This window comes from Ochotona princeps, chromosome 29 (genome assembly GCF_030435755.1).
Source record: "Ochotona princeps isolate mOchPri1 chromosome 29, mOchPri1.hap1, whole genome shotgun sequence".
In the NCBI taxonomy this organism is placed as follows: domain Eukaryota; kingdom Metazoa; phylum Chordata; class Mammalia; order Lagomorpha; family Ochotonidae; genus Ochotona; species Ochotona princeps.
The window spans coordinates 7522887-7538767 of NC_080860.1; positions in this window are offsets into that span (position 1 = coordinate 7522887).

A 15881-nucleotide genomic window follows, 5' to 3' on the forward strand; every position below is an offset into this window, starting at 1 on the left:
TATGTGGGCATTAACCCATAAAATCCCTTGATAAGGCCAGTGCATTTCATAGCCCCATAAATTAACTCTCCGTCTCCATAGACTGTGAGGGCTGTAGAAGATAAGGAACCAACTTGAAAGTCAAGAGTAGAGCGATGCTCTCTGCACAGCAAGAGTGTTCCCCCTTCCAGCTAGTGAAAGCTGTATCCCACACAGGCCATGGTGATTCACAAATTCATAGCAAGTTGCATAATAAAGCAAAATAGAGGCTCCCTGGGAAGTGGTGTGAGAGCACTTACGCTGTTTGCCTACCCTGCCTGACCTGGCCCAGCTCACCTCACCGTCAGCGACAACATACGCAGGTGACTTCGATTGGCAGAGCTGGCCATCGCGTTACCATGGTTGTCATTCTGACCCCTGGGTGGGACCCACCTCCTTTGGTATTTCCTACAAGTTTCTCGTTTAAGATGCTGGGAAAGAGGGCTCTAAAGACTTCCCGGGACTCCATGATTTTTAACAAGCTGAGTCCTTGCAAGATGGTCTATCATCGATTTGTTTGCTTCCTTCTACTGCCCACCACAGGGCAGACAGGTACTAGGTGGTAATCCCTGGGGATACTGCCTGGTTCCCTGCCATCGCCGACCCAGTGGAATATAAAGCTTAATCTATAGGAAGCTTTAGTGCACTGAGACCAGCTACGTGATGGAAGAGAAGTATGACATTTTCACCACATAGCAAATACCCTTCCAATTCAGTTCTTTACTCGTTTATATGGAGTCAGGAAATATTTGGAGACTGCAAGACCATTTTTAGCATGAGCTGAATCCAATTTGCAAAGGAAAAAAAATACATCTCAAATACATCTCACACATTCCAAGACCCGCCATCACCTACTGTAGGACTTTGTGTACTTGGAGATTATCTGCTTCTCAGTTCTGTGCATGGTATGGTGTGACAGGTGGTATGTTTAGAAAGAGCCCTGGGTTGTTGAACACTGTGAGATTCAACCCCCCTGGGGTAATGTAGAAAAGAAGACAAATCAAGTGAGTTCAAGAGTCTGGCTCTGAACAGTTAGTTTAGAACAGAGCTATGGTAAACTTCAGACTCATTCACCCCCCACTCCCCAAGACTTGCTAAAAACGAGAAGAAAACATGCATATACAACTCGAATCCACAACCTGATTTTCAGAATCAGTCTGTAGTAACACTCATGCTTGAAGATGTCCACTGCACTGTTATTTATAACACAAGATACTGGAAGGATACCAAAGACTTGGGAAGATGGCTATGTGCCCACCGATGGCAGAGATATTGGGAGAAATTTCAGTGGCAGGGGGAAATAAATGCCTCTGATAGTAGGATCGAAAGCAGAACACAAAATGAAACATCATGATTGTAAAATCAAGAGGCAGACAAGGCATTAGAATATCAACAGTGGGCTCTGGCGCCGGTGTTGTTGTGTGTCCGATTATACTTTCACTTGTGACGCTGGCATCCTGTAACAGGGGGCTGAGTTCAAGTGCCAGCTGCTCTGCTTACCACCTGCTGCCTCCTGCTAATGCACCTGAGAGAGCAGCAGATGGTGGACAAAGTGCCTGGGATCCTGTCACCCTGTGGTTCCTGGCCCCTGGCTTCAACCTGGACCAACTGCTGTAGTCATTTGGGAAGTGAACCAAAGGATGCTGACTTCAACTTACCTTTTTCTCTCTCTCCCCACTTCCTTTCCTCCTTGCTTCCTCCCTTCCATGCCTCTCTCTGCTTTATCAAATGTGTAAACAAATAAGTGAAAAAATAATAAAAAGGAAGAAAATATAATAAATGAGCTGTTTATGCATATATGGTAACATATAATAGAGGCATAAGTGAAATATACTCTATATTGAATCAGAAAGAGACAGTAAACACTTTAAAACTTCAGAACTAAAAATAATTTGGGACATCAAGTTGCGTCCAGACAGGGTTACGTCTATGTACAGTAATACCCAAGGCTGGGTGGGGATGGTGGTGATTAAAACTCTGAGCAAGGTTGAAACCCTGATAAGCATCAATCCTTACTTTTTCTTCATGATTCATGAGAGAAGCTTGAATCCCTCATGTGTGTCCTGGGAATCCCTTGAATCCCATATGTGTCCTAGGAAAAGAAAGCAGGGCTGTGCTACTGAGCATGGAGAGGGAAATGTTCACCCTCCACCTAAGAAGAAGTTAAGAAGAGTTACAGAACATGAAGAACCCCTACCTAGCACACAAATTCCTAAATACCTGCAACTTTCAGTTAACACCTCTTGTTCTGTGCAAATGCTAGAAAATAAGAGGAGAGAAAAAGTGATTGTAACCAGAGACCAGCTTCCTGAAGTAACTTCCCCAAGTCCTTATCCCGATTCCCACAAAGCTGGAACAACGGGTAACTAACTGAACTAAACGAAGACAAAATGATGAACTCTGACTGCGTTCCCTCAGATTCGCCAAGGAATCCAAGATCACCCCGTGTTTTCACAAATTCAGTCTCACATCTTCAAACCCGAAAGAGTTACTTCAAATGACAGATTGTAAGACACAACCAGGAAATAAGCATTTGCCTTCCATAGGATGGCAGTAACTCCTTCCTGTGAGCCTGGTGCAGAGGACTGGAATGAATGAATGACTGAATGAATCAAGAGTGATAGAAGATACAGAGACTACTTTCACCAACACTGGGATGAGCCAGGGATCTCAATTTCACGTTAAAATCTCTCTAGTGCCTAGAAGCCGCCCTCTCTCCACACCTAGTCGTGGGAGCATACTGATTCTTATTGTAATGTTTGAAAGTTCCCATTCAGGGAAGCTCTAGAGAGGGACCATCCTCTGACCATCCCACGTCAGAGGCGAGGAAGGACCAACAGGTTGGAACCCTGCAGAGTAAATATTTAAACATGGGAAGTTCAATAGCTGTTAAATAGGGTCAGTAACAGGCTCGTCTTGAAAAATCAATACTCTTACCAATAGTAATGCAGTAGCCTTTAATAGAAGGGAGGGCGTTGACTGGGAGTCAGTTTGAAATCAGAGTCCATAGGAGCCAGTCTCAGACAAGTGTCCCCCGCCCCCGCCAATGGGTCAAAACAAACCAAACATGGCAATGTGGCTGTCTCTCATGATCTATTTCCAGGAAGCTGAGCCTTCATGGATGGCTGCAGCTGATGGAGATCACAGATTGGAGCTGAAATGGGGTGGAGGACAAGAGCGACTAGGAAAAAACACGGGAGGCAAAAGCAGAGAGGAGTATTGCCTCTTTGTGGGATTCCTTTAGTAACCACAGACGTGGCTTTTTTTTTAAACCTGACTGTAGGTAGTAGGTACTTGCACACAGGACACGTAGAAGTGGTGTTAATGATTGTTCCCCCCGCAGCGGGGGGGGGGGCTCAGTCATTCATTAATGAAGCCAGCCTCTGATGGGGGGACAATTCTCTGCCACATCTCTCTGTGGTCAGGGGGGACATGGCCTCTGCTGCCGTTGAGCGAGCTGCTCCACAGCACACCTGGCTTGGCTGCCTTCCCACCTGTCTGCCCCACCTTCACCCAGTGCTCCAAGATCAGCTTCCAAATAAAGACCTTACTCTTCATATCCTGGCTGGGTCAGCATGTCTCTTCTGGGGACTCCAGTCTGCTGTATTCTTTCTAATATATATATATATATATATATATATATATATATATATATATATATATATAGACACACACATATACTTGAGGATCAGCACTGTGGCTAAACAGGCTAATTCTCTACCTGCAGGCATTGGCATCCCATATGGGCATTGGTTTGTGTCCCAAAGTCTCGGATAGCCCAGGTTCTTGGGCCACTGCATCCATGTGAGAGACCCAGATGAAGCTCCTGGTTTCTGGCTTCAGATTGGCCCATTTCCAGCCACTGCAGCCATTTGGAGAATGAACTAACAGATGGAATATCACTCTCTTAAATATATTTATGTATTAGTATATTCATATTATCATATTAATTGTATTTATACATTTATTTTCTGTTAATATAGATATATTTTAATAGACTTGTAAGAAGTCTACACCTGTGTGGGAAGACAGTGCAAGACTCAACTCAGGATATGTAGGTCATTCACCACTTAAAACACGCTGGAAGTTCCTTTAACATAGGACAAGCAGAATCCTCTCTTCAAGCCATTTTGATTGTATGCGACACAATGCTATTGCATGATACTTGCCCTCTATATAACAGTTTTCCAGCACATATTCCTCCTGTCTGTGTGTGCTTTTTTTTTTTTTTTTTTTTTTTATTTTTTTTTTTTTAAAGATTTATTTTATTTTTTTTATTACAAAGTCAGATATACTGAGAGGAGGAGAGACAGAGAGGAAGTAGAGCTGCTGGGATTAGAACCAGCAGCCATATGGGATCAAGGCGAGGACCTTAGCCACTAGGCCATGCTGCCGAGCCCGTGTGTGTGCTTTTGTACTTGTTAACACAGCCTTCACCCCTTCCTCCCCCAAACTCCCCCAGCTGCTGGGAACCACTGTTCCACTCTGCTTCTGTCTCTCGTGTCTGTAAGATGGGTACAACAATAGCACCTCACTTAGACTGAGGGTCAAAGTCAGATGACAGAACGCTGGGAAGCACCGAGCATGGCACCCGGCAGCAACCAGGAACTTCAGCATTAGTCCTCCTACAGGTTAATACCAAGAGGCAGCAGAGGGCTGTAGAATCCAGCAGCCGGTTCACCCAGGTCTGAGTTGCAGCTCTGACCAGTGTTCTTTGGGGAGGTGCTGAGTGCATCTCCCCCTTCAGTGTTGGACACACACCAATGAGAAAACAAGAGGTCATGGTTGACTGGAAGGTAATAGGGGAGGAACAAGCATAACTGTTACAATACACAGATTAATAGATGGTAGATGAGTGATGGGTAGATACTGTGTAGGGCTCATTCAAGATGCTTGTAGAGAACAGAATTAAAAGCTCAGCTTGTTTTGCTTGCAAAGTCATTTTGAAGACCATGTAAATGAAGAAGTCTTCAAAAACTCATAAAGCTATGCATGGTTTTGTGAAGCTGGTTTTGTTTTTGTACCAAAATATATTTATCTTTTTTAATTCCATTTTTTTGCTGGAGCTTTTGGAAGTAGTCCAAATGTGTTAGATTCATATATAGAAAATATTTCCTGGGTCAGGATTAAAACTTTTGGTTCAAGCTTCCTATCTGAAATTAGGCAAATTACACTTACGGGACAGGAAAGTGTTTTTTAAAATCTTAAATAGTTTACTACCTTTCCTCAAGTTTTGAAGCAAACTAGCAAAATAACAACTCTATATATTAGTAATGGGCAAGAAGAAATGAGGACAGATTCCATCTGTCGTATTCAAAGGAAAAGATGTGGCCTCTGTTAGATACAAACGTTGGTTGAAATACATGAATGGAGATGGGGCAAGCATGGGATCCCAATGGTGCACTTTCACTTCCCACAGAAAACCAAATTGGACCCAAACTGCACACAGGTGCCTAGGAAGAAAGATACCCCTTCCACGGAAACTCAAGAAAGGATGGCAGTAGCCACAGACTATACTCTGTTGAACATTCTGGAACTGATTGCTGTAACCAGCCCCCCTCCCCCGCCACACACACAGACACATGCACACACACTCAAACTCCAACTTGTCCATCCTTCTGCCTCATCAGGCACTGAATCACGGTTTAGGTTTCTATGACTTACACCCCAGGCATAGCCACAATACAGCAACACCAGTAGCAGCAGGTGGGTGCTTCATGTAGCCCTTGCCATGTACTAAGAATGGCTGGAATTCCTCCACATGTTACCCATTTCATCCTCACAGCAACCCCGAAGGGGAGTATTCAAATCCCCACTAGGCAGAGTGGACACTCAGATGCAGAGAGAGAGAGAGTCCAGTGAGCCATCCAAGTCCACACAATTAAGGTGTGAGGGAAACAGTATTTGAATTGAACCATGCTAGCTCTATAACCTCCCTCCTATTTCCCCTGTGCCCTGCGTCTCCAGGCCCCTGCCATTTCTGTAGCACCTGCAAAATTTTACTCTACCTACTCCCATCGGCCCTCCACACTCACGCTGTACAGGTATCACATACTGAGGGCTTCCCTTCACATAACATACAGAGGGAACCCGAGTGCCCACAAAGGAAGCAGAGAGACTACACAAAGTTAGGAAAGGATTCTGGGCAGCCAAAAACACTACCACCAGCCCCTCTGTAACTAGCTACTATACCAGACCTGGTCCATCTGATCAACTAGATCTAGCAGTTGTAACAGAGCCACAGATTTGCCGATGGGTTAACTGGTTGAACTGCAAAGCCTTGCTGAGACAGTTTGGTTGATGATTATAAATTAAGCCTGGATACCTTCACCTTGGGAGCTAACTCATCCACCAGAAAAAGAGCTGGCAACCTGCAGGATGGATCTTTGAAAGCCTCTGATGAAATCAGCCCGTTGATTAACGCAATTAGCACCATTAGGAAAGGAAGTTGTTAACCTAAATCAATTATCCACAGACATCTGTCATGCTAAGTGTTCCTCTTTGTCTTGAACATATTGCACTGTTTGGTGTTTCAGTGGTGATGACCATTAAAAATAAATGATTATTGTTGATCCTCTATTGATATAGCTATTAATGTATTGGTGCCTGTGTGTATAGGCCGCTTACGTGTAGTGTACAGAAAAACAGATGAACTAAACAATAGGAAGTAAGTATTGATGGTCATTTCTCAATTCAGGAGGTAAATATTGACCAACAAAAAGCAGCTACTAGCTTATGATGAGCTAAGAGGCAAAATGTTCATATCAGCTCAATCTCTCTTTAATTACTTGTACTGCGTACCTTCCATAGTGCACAGGGTTTGGACACAAGGATGTAATTCTTTATCTTTGCTTCAGTGTCTATTTCGGCCTCCTCAATCACAGACCCAAGTACTTTCGGCTACTCCATTCCCATCTGTATACAAAGACTCTATCTTCTGGTCTCCTCTGAACATTTCCACAGCTGTAGGCCAGCAAAACTAGGCTTTTAGATCAATCCTCCATCCTAGGCATGATGACCTGTTCCTAAACTAAGCCCTCTGTGCAGAAATGACTGCCCATGAGAATAGCAGTTGAGACGCACTGCACTTCTACCACGCAGCCCTCTGTCTATATTCTAATGCTGTCTCCATTGCACAGCATGCTAATACAGTTCATAAGAGAGCTGTTGCTTATGTGCTAGCTGCTCTTTTTGGAGCTTTACATGTCTGGGGCCCAGCATGACAGCATAGTGGCTAAAGTCCTCATCTTGCACACACAGGGATCCGATATGGGCACCATTCTGATCCCAGTGGCTCTACTTCCAACCCAGCTCCCTGCTGGTGGCCTGGGAAAGCAGTCAAGGATGGCCCAAAGCCTTGGGACCCTGCACCTGCGTGGGAGACCTGGAGGAAGTTCCTGGTTCCTGGCTTCGGATCAGCTCAACTCTGGCCTATCTCACCTCCACCTCTGCCAGGAAAAAAAAATAGTGAAATTCAGCCCATAAGTGAAGCAAGATGTTCCAGTAGGTCTCTGTCCACAAAGTTGCCTCTCAGGGGACAGATGCTTGAGCCATTCTGGGTGCAGAACATCAGTGAGGGAGTGGTGCTTCCTGCTGTCTCTGCACCAACAGGGAAAGCAGTGCCTGCCAGAGCCACCACCCCTGATCGCCATGCACAACTGTAGCTCTACACAGCAAGGGGACCCCACATCAGCATAACCACAAGACAGCACAGACGGGCAGTTTTTCCAGGGAAGCCCAGTCAGTGAGGGTTCTGTGCTTCTGTTTTCGGCATGAGCCTCTGGGTTTCTCCACTGCAGTGAATACTGCAGGAAATTACACCAAGTAGCATGCTTTCTGCTCCTGAAACATGATTGTCTACCTGGTCGGTCAGAGCAACTGGATTTAATAAACAGAGAGTAAGTCTTGCATGGAAGGACATACGTGCAGCCATGGGCGATGCCGGGAGAACTGGCAGGAAGGAAGAAATGCATGAGGTGACGGACAAGTGTCCCGCCTGGTGGTGCCTGGAAGGACAGTCACCAAAAGAGGATTCCAAAGCAGCCAGAGGGGCAAGCTGGGCTCTCCTAAGCAGCTGAATGATTAGGAACTTCTTTCAGAGCTCCTTGGACTTTCTGCTAAGACACCAGTTTTGTTGCTTCGCTAACGCTGGGTGTCAGCAAGACTTTGCACAGTGCCAAGAGAACTGCCAGTTGCAGGCAAGGAAGGTGGTTATGCTGATGTGCCCCAGAATGGCTCAAGCATCTGCCCCCTGAGAGCAGCAGGTGGGTCACGGTCAGCACACCCGTCCAGATCTGTGAACATCTCAGTACATCCCTCCTCCTTCTCTTCCCAGCTGCTAAGGAAACCACAAGAGAATGAGGTTTTCCCAAAGTGTTTCATGTTAACTGAAAACGCTGCATTTCTGACATAAAGGTTTCTCTGGTTTGTACGGCGCCAAAGACCACTGTAGTGGCTATACAAATCCAACTTTGGCTAAACTTAATTCTTGCTCAAGCAAAAGCTTAGCTTTCTGTGCACGGAGCTCCCCCAGCGTCATTCTTTTCTTTTTCTAAAAAGATTTATTTAGTTTTATTGGAAAGACAGATATACAGAGAGGAGGAGAGACAGAGAGGAAGATCTTCCGTCCGATGATTCACTCCCCAAGTGACCTCAACAGTCACAGTTGCGCCAATCCAAAGCCGGGAGCCAGGAGCTTCTTCCAGGTCTCCCATGTGGGTTCAGGGTCCCAAGGCTTTGGGCTGTCCTGCTCTCCCAGGCCACAAGCAGGGAGCTGCAAGCAAAGCGGGGCCTCCAGGATTAGAACTGGCACCCATATGGGGTCTCGGAGCATTCAAGGCAAGGACTTTAGCCACTAGGCTACCACACTGGGTCCCAGTGCCAGGCTTTTCCAAGAGTCCACTAGCAGTGTCTCACATGTGAGTCCAATCAGGTTAGCTCACTTCTCAAGAAGTCAGACATACACTTATCACATGACAGAGCAATTCCATTCCTTCATAGCGACCCAAACGGACCAAGAATAGAATTCAAACAAATGCCTCTACACAGGTGTATATCACAACGTCAGTCATAGGCATTAAAAGGTAAAAGCAACTTGCATGTACCTCAAAGGGCGAAGGGGTGAACAGAAGGCAGTCTATCCCTACAACAGAACATTCACCAGTCACCAAAAGAAGAGAGCCAGCACGGCATGCTTCCATTTACATGACAGATCTAGAAAGAGGAAAGGCATAAAACAGGAAGTAGACTGGGGATGGCCAAGGCCCGGGAGTGCAAAGGGAGAATTGGAGAAGCATGGGAGTGAGCATCGAATGGAGGCAGAGTTTGCTGTGGGAAAAAGTGAGATTGCGCAGCTCGGTAGACGGAGGGCAACACAGCGTTGTGAAGGAACCAAGTGCTCTAAGATCGTCAGATGGTGATCGTTACAGGTTGTGAATTTCTCCTTCATCTTTTTTAAGTGAGCATATCTGTCTGCTAAAAGGAGCTCCTGGTGTTCTTCTTAGGTGTTTTAGGCCCCTGTGAACACTTCAGCTCACTGCCAGGTACCACAAGCCATTTGATAGAAGCGTCTAGCCTGTCTTTCATCCACTAGCATTCAGTGGGCCCCACCGGGTCCTATTCGGTGACTTATGCAGCTGAATGTCCATCTGGAATATAAGCAAGAACAACATCGTCATCATTTCCACAGTCTCCATATTTGATGTCTTTTTGCAGGATTTCCCACGTCTCTGGTGGAACACGGGGACTTGAATTCAAACTAAATGCAAGCAGGAGTCACGTGGAAACCCTAAGACTTGCACAGCAAATGAGAGATGTGGTGTTCCACAGCACACCCCACACCACAGTCTTTCCAGCTGAGAACCTGGGAAAAGAATTAGTCGCCTGCCTTCCACAATACCACAAGTGAGCCAGGCTGTCTGATAAAAGACTCTTGTGTGTGCACACCCAGCATCTCTGTTTCCCTATACTCTGATAGAGCTGGACCTTCTCATACAGATGTGTGGCAAGGGAATAATGAACACACCTGCTAAGAGAATAAAAGATGTTGACTGAGGGAGGGGTTGTGAGGCTAGACGTGAGCACTTTGCCTTGTCCATCGTCTGTACGGCTGGTAGAAAATGAATTATTTCTTCTCAATTTGGCGCCATCATCCATCACAGTCAATTTCCAGCCCATCTGGAAGGTTTCAAGGACCCCAGAATGGGATCAAGCTATAAAGCAGTCACAGCAGCCAGCCTTTCTAAGTGGATTATAGTAAATAAAAACATAAAAATATAAAAATAATTCCTAGTTTGGAAGAGCTTACTCTGCTAAGCCAAACACTCAGATTTCCTCATTTTGTCATCACAACATACCCATGAGCAAGGAATTACATCTACCCTCAGATGAGAAAACCAAGGCTCAAACTGGCCACACAGGTAGAAAGTGACAGGTGTAGGAATTACCAGAGATGATATTGCTTCGGGATTCTGTCTCTCAGTTGCGACGTTACTTGGTAGGAGCTCAGTGTGTCTAACTATAGTCTCCAGCTATACTCTCTCCACCTGAAATAACGGATTTCTTCCAGCTAAACCAGAAGTGCATCAGAGGAGGAAATTACTCCCCGTGGGCTCCTCTGTCATCTTCTTCCATCTTTCATGGATGCAACTGTCATAGCTGAGCATAGAGGTGACTTTGAAGACACACGACACAGACTCAGGGACAAAAGGAGAAAAATGAATTGTGTGTATACTGAACTTGACTCCCTCTCCCCCCGCACAGGGCTCACCCTGCTGGTCCTGACATTTGCAAGCAGAAGGAGCACACAGGAGAGAAGTGAGTGTGTCTGAGACTGAGACCCAAAGGCAGGCCCCACTTTCCCTAGGTGAACTACCCAGGACTTGCTGGAAAGGCTCAGAGACAGGACTACTTGTTCAGTCTGTAAAGACCCACTGGTGCCTCCTTGGGCTCCCTTCCCTGCTGCATAATAAGTAGATATGGCAGTACGTAAGGCAAGCACACAAGTAACTGAGTAAGGCAGACACAGTCCCTCCCTTCATGGGCTGTATACTATTCTTCCATGGGCTGTACACCCTTGGAGTACAGTGTAAGCAACAACTTAAAAATAGATCATATATTTCTACTGTGAGGGATATTACCAAAAATATATTTAAGATGCAAAAAGAATACTTAAAAAGGAGTCTGGGACCCCGGCCCCAAAATGTAGACTGGGAAATAGAAAGAGACATAAAGAGCTTCCATCTCCTGTATCACTCCACAAATGCCTATAAAGGACAAGGCTGGGCTCAAACTTTGGAGCTGGGAATGCAACCCAGGTCTCCCACTGGGCAGCAGGAACCTAATGGCTTGAGCCATCACCGCTGCCTCCTAGGGGCTGCATGAGCAGAAAGGTAGAGTCAGGAGCAGAGTTAGGGATCAAACCCAGGTCCTCCGATGTGGCATGCGATAGACCTTATGAGTAATGGCCAGAGGCTGGAGAAGCACAGTCTGGTGGGACAGTGAGGGAAACCTATTTGGATAGAGCAGGTGGGCCACAGGACAGGTGAGAGGAATACCCAGGTCCTAACAACATCATGGAAATCTTGCATTCTGGAGTGAGATGCTTAGATGCTCCTCCCAAGGTAGGGATCCTGGAAGGGTGAGGAAGGGTGGAGACTCAATGGAGGACAATTTGGAGGATGAGTTTTGCCTGGGAAGGCTGTGTATGACAGATTCTCCAGGTCATTAGTGTCCCCAACAAACAAGTGATACAAATGAGGCCGGGTTTCCTTAGTTCTTCTAAACCACAGAGCTAGAAACTGGGAAGATCAAATATATACACCACTTGTGTGCCTGTCCTGTTGGATGGCGGGCAATGCTACTCCTGAGATAGGTAAGCAATACGTTCAAGGTGAACAGTACTGAATTTTTAACATGGAGTCACACAAGGCCTTGAGCCCTACTGCAAGAGCTATAGGTGGAATGAACAGACTGATGGTTAAGACATCAGGTGAAGGGCAGCAAGAGGAAACCAAGGTCATAGCCAGGGTGTGGGCACAGGCCTTTCTCTAGGACAAGAAGGCACACTAGCAGGAATGTGACAGGCAGCCTTCTTTCACCTGTCTGTCGCTTTCCTCAGATTAACCCCTTTCGTCTCAGCTACCCCTGACTTTCTTGCCTCTGGATTCTAGAGAGGGGAAGCAGCAGACAGATCTGTCTCCTTGGAAAAGTAGGGATGGACAAACTCCAAGCCAGGGGACGATGCCGGAGACCAGAACTTCTGATCAAAGACTTCCCTACTATTTAAGCAAGAGCCACTCAAGAGTCTGTTAAAAGAGATATGGGCACACTCACCACACAGGTTTTTATCTGGGAAATTTTATAGAAGAATGCCAGGCTCCTACTTCCTGGCATTCTCAGTGGCTGAGAAACAGGTGAGGCAGGACTGCCGGACCTGGGCCAGTCTGGCCGAAATTTTTCTCACCTCTTCAGGGATTCCCTGTGGGTGGGGGCAATCGACAGTCTGGCCCGAGCTACTGAACATTTAGTGTGTGTCAGGAATTGTGCTGCACAAGGGTGCCATTTGGTGGTACATTCCACGGGTGGCTCCATTTTACAAATGAAGACATTGAGGCACTAAAAGGTGATGCTACCTGCCCAAAGTCACCAGATGGGTAGGCTGGTGGGTAGCATGGCTGAGCCTACAACAGAGAAGCTGTTTTCTCCACTCTACTAAGAGACACGGGCACCTCAGCTTCTAAATCTGAAACTTGGCTAAGTCCACCACGGGTTCAGCCATCTCCCTTGACAGAGGACTTCCCAGACAGGGCCAGGTTTGAAAGCAGGAGGCCAGCCAGATGTGCACAGATTTGAGTCTGTACATGAAGGTCTGAGGGCCCAATTGGGTATGTTTTCTTGTGCACAGTACGTGAGCTAGCAATGACTTGTTCTTTTAAACCTTTACAAATGGTTGAAAATAACAAAGATTGTATAACCCATGAAACATATATGGAATTTTATTTTTCGTACTCACAATTCGAGTTTCAGTGGCACATAATCACACCCGTTCATTTATATGATGTCTGTGGCTGCTTAGAATTCACAAAGGCAGAGCAGGCATTGAGCATAGAGGTTCAGGTCTCACTTAGGACACCTGCAGCCCATGTCAGAATGCCCAGGCTCAATTCCTGGCTCCACTCCTGACTCCTGTGAATGCATACCCCGGGTGGCAGCAGGTGACGGCCCTAACACTCGGGTCCTTGCAACCCATCTTGAGACCCTGCCTGGAGTTCCTGGCTCTCGGCTTTGCTCTGGCCCAGCCCTGGCTATTATAGCATCTTTAGCGAGTGAAGCAGCAGATGGGAGATCTCTGTCTCTCTTCACAAATACAGAGACAAAATAACTGCTGTGAAGCTCATATGTGGCTCATAATGCCTGAAGTGTCAGCTCTCCAGCCTTTTGCTCTTGGTAGGAAAGCAATCTCTTCTTAATACAAGTAAAGGTGTGTGTGTGTGGGGGGGGTAATACACACACTTCTGGGGACAAACATATAAAAGGTCACACCCTAAGAGCTGTCAGGAGCACAGGGACAGCTAGAGAGAAACCTTCAGAGAAAAGCAAACATCAGAGGCAACAGGTGGACAACGCACAGCTATGGACAGCAATGCAAGCGTGCATATAGCCAGGTGCACACAGGTTCACCAGCATCCAGGTAAACCTACAGAAAAGAAACTGGCACCTTCCTGTATACACCACACACACACACGACACATGCCAGCTGCCTGATATGCAAATACACAGTACTACTTCAACAAAGACAGATTCAGAGTCATCCAGGCACAGCATGTATACACAGGGAAGGCCCTGGCTCACCAGGGATCTGCGCATGTGCAGGAAGCCCCATCAGCTGTACGGAGTCACACAGGCAGTGGCGTGAGGCGGGTGAGAGGGAAAAGCAGGAGGGAACAGAGCTGGGATGGTGGGGACTGGAGACAGAGAGACAGGGAGGGGAGGAAGGGAAAGCTGGCAGGATGATCTAAGCCAGCTCTTGCCCCACTAATGTGCAAGCAACCTGGGGCATACAGAAAAGATCCCTGGCCTGCCTTGTGTCCCAGTCCTGTGTGAACCCTGGGCTAAAGGATAGTGCCAGCTGAGATGTCTTGGGGGTTCACACGCAGCAATTGCTTCCTGCCTGGTAGGAGTCTGAGCACAGAGGACTGTTGGAAGGAAGGCTTCCAGGCAGTCACGGGGGCAGGAAGGGCTGAGAAGGGGCAGCTGAAAAGGACACCTTTGGTTTTCCCTGCTCTGCAGGCAGAGAAGCATCCCAGGTTTTTCCTCTCTGCCTCACCAACACCAGGGGCTCCCCTCACTGTCACCCCTTCCTCTCACCCCATCTGGGCCACTCCTAGGGTTCAGAGGATAGGGGGCAGAAGTCAAGGTACAAAAGTGGCTCATCATCACAAGGTGCTGGGTTTCAAATCCAAAGGAGAGAGGCCAGGTGGCACACGGGCCACCCAGGTTGGGCATCCCAGAGACCTTTTGTTCCTCTAGCTAGCTCAAGGCGTATCATCTCTGGAAGCCACAAAGAGCGTGTGTGGGCAGAGCAGGGCCTGCCCTCTGTATTCTCCTGCCCCATTGTAACAGGAAAGGGAGGCACCCAATCACATGGGTCTTGTGCACCCTCCTCTGCTGATGGCTGCTTCTCATGTTTGAGAACAAGCTGATGCTTCAAGCAGTTCTGGGGCCTGACTGAGGGCACCCAGGGTGCAGGGAGCAGTGTAGGATTTCTCTCTGACCTCAGGATGACTGGCTGACTTGCCGAATGAAAGACCATGAGGATGGATGGGTGAATGGCCACAAAGCCAATGATATCAGCAGGGGCATGGTGGTGACTGGCACTGCCACACCACATGTTGTCCCAGGTCCTGGGAATCAGGATCCAAGCCTGGTTTAGCTCTGCCCCCTGCTTCAGGGTTTGGCAGGCAGTTAGCTCTCAAGCAGCCCTTGGGCTGGTATGGCATAGTGCGTTAAGCCACCACTTGGGATGCCAGCAACCTTATTTAAACAGCTAGCCAGGTTGAATCCAGCTCCTTCTCTAATGTATCGGAGACGGCAGCAGAACATGGCCCAAGTGCTTGGGCCCTTGCTGCCCATGTGGAAGACTAGGATGGATTTCCTGGCTTCTGGCTTCATTCTGTCCTGCCCCAGCTATTGCAGTCATTTGGGAAGTGAACCAGCAGATGGAAGATTTCTGTCCATCTATCTCTTTCTCTCTCTCCACTCCCCTGCCTCCTGCTTCTCAACTTATAACTCTGTCTTTCAAATACATAAACCTGTCTTTTTTAACATTTATTTATTTGTATTGGAAAGTCAGATTTACAGAGAGAAGGACAGACAGAAAGATCTTCCATCTTCCCAAGTGGCCGCAGTGGCTGAAGCTGAGCTGAACCAAAGCCAGGAGCCGGGAGCTTCTTCCAGGTCTGCCACATGGGTGCAGGGTCCCAAGGCTTTGGGTCAACCTCTACTGCTTTCCCAAGTCACAATCAGGCAAGGAGCTGGATGGGGAGTTGAGCAGCCAGGATATGAATCCGTGCCCATATGGGATCCCAGCGCTTGCAAGGCAAGGACTTTAGCCACTGGGCTACTGTACTGGGCCTAATTTCTTTCATTTTTTTTTAAGAAAAAGAAAAAGAGATGAGGTGACAGAAAGAAATAAGCAAAGACTAGCTAGATCTTGCAGGCTAAGGTAAGGATTTTATTTTAACTCTAAAGCAATGAACACTATTTGATGAATTTTAAGCAATCAGTCAACACAATTGATACACAACTTAATTCATCTGTGGGGATTTAATAAAATTACCAACTGTGGTCAGATCCACCATAAC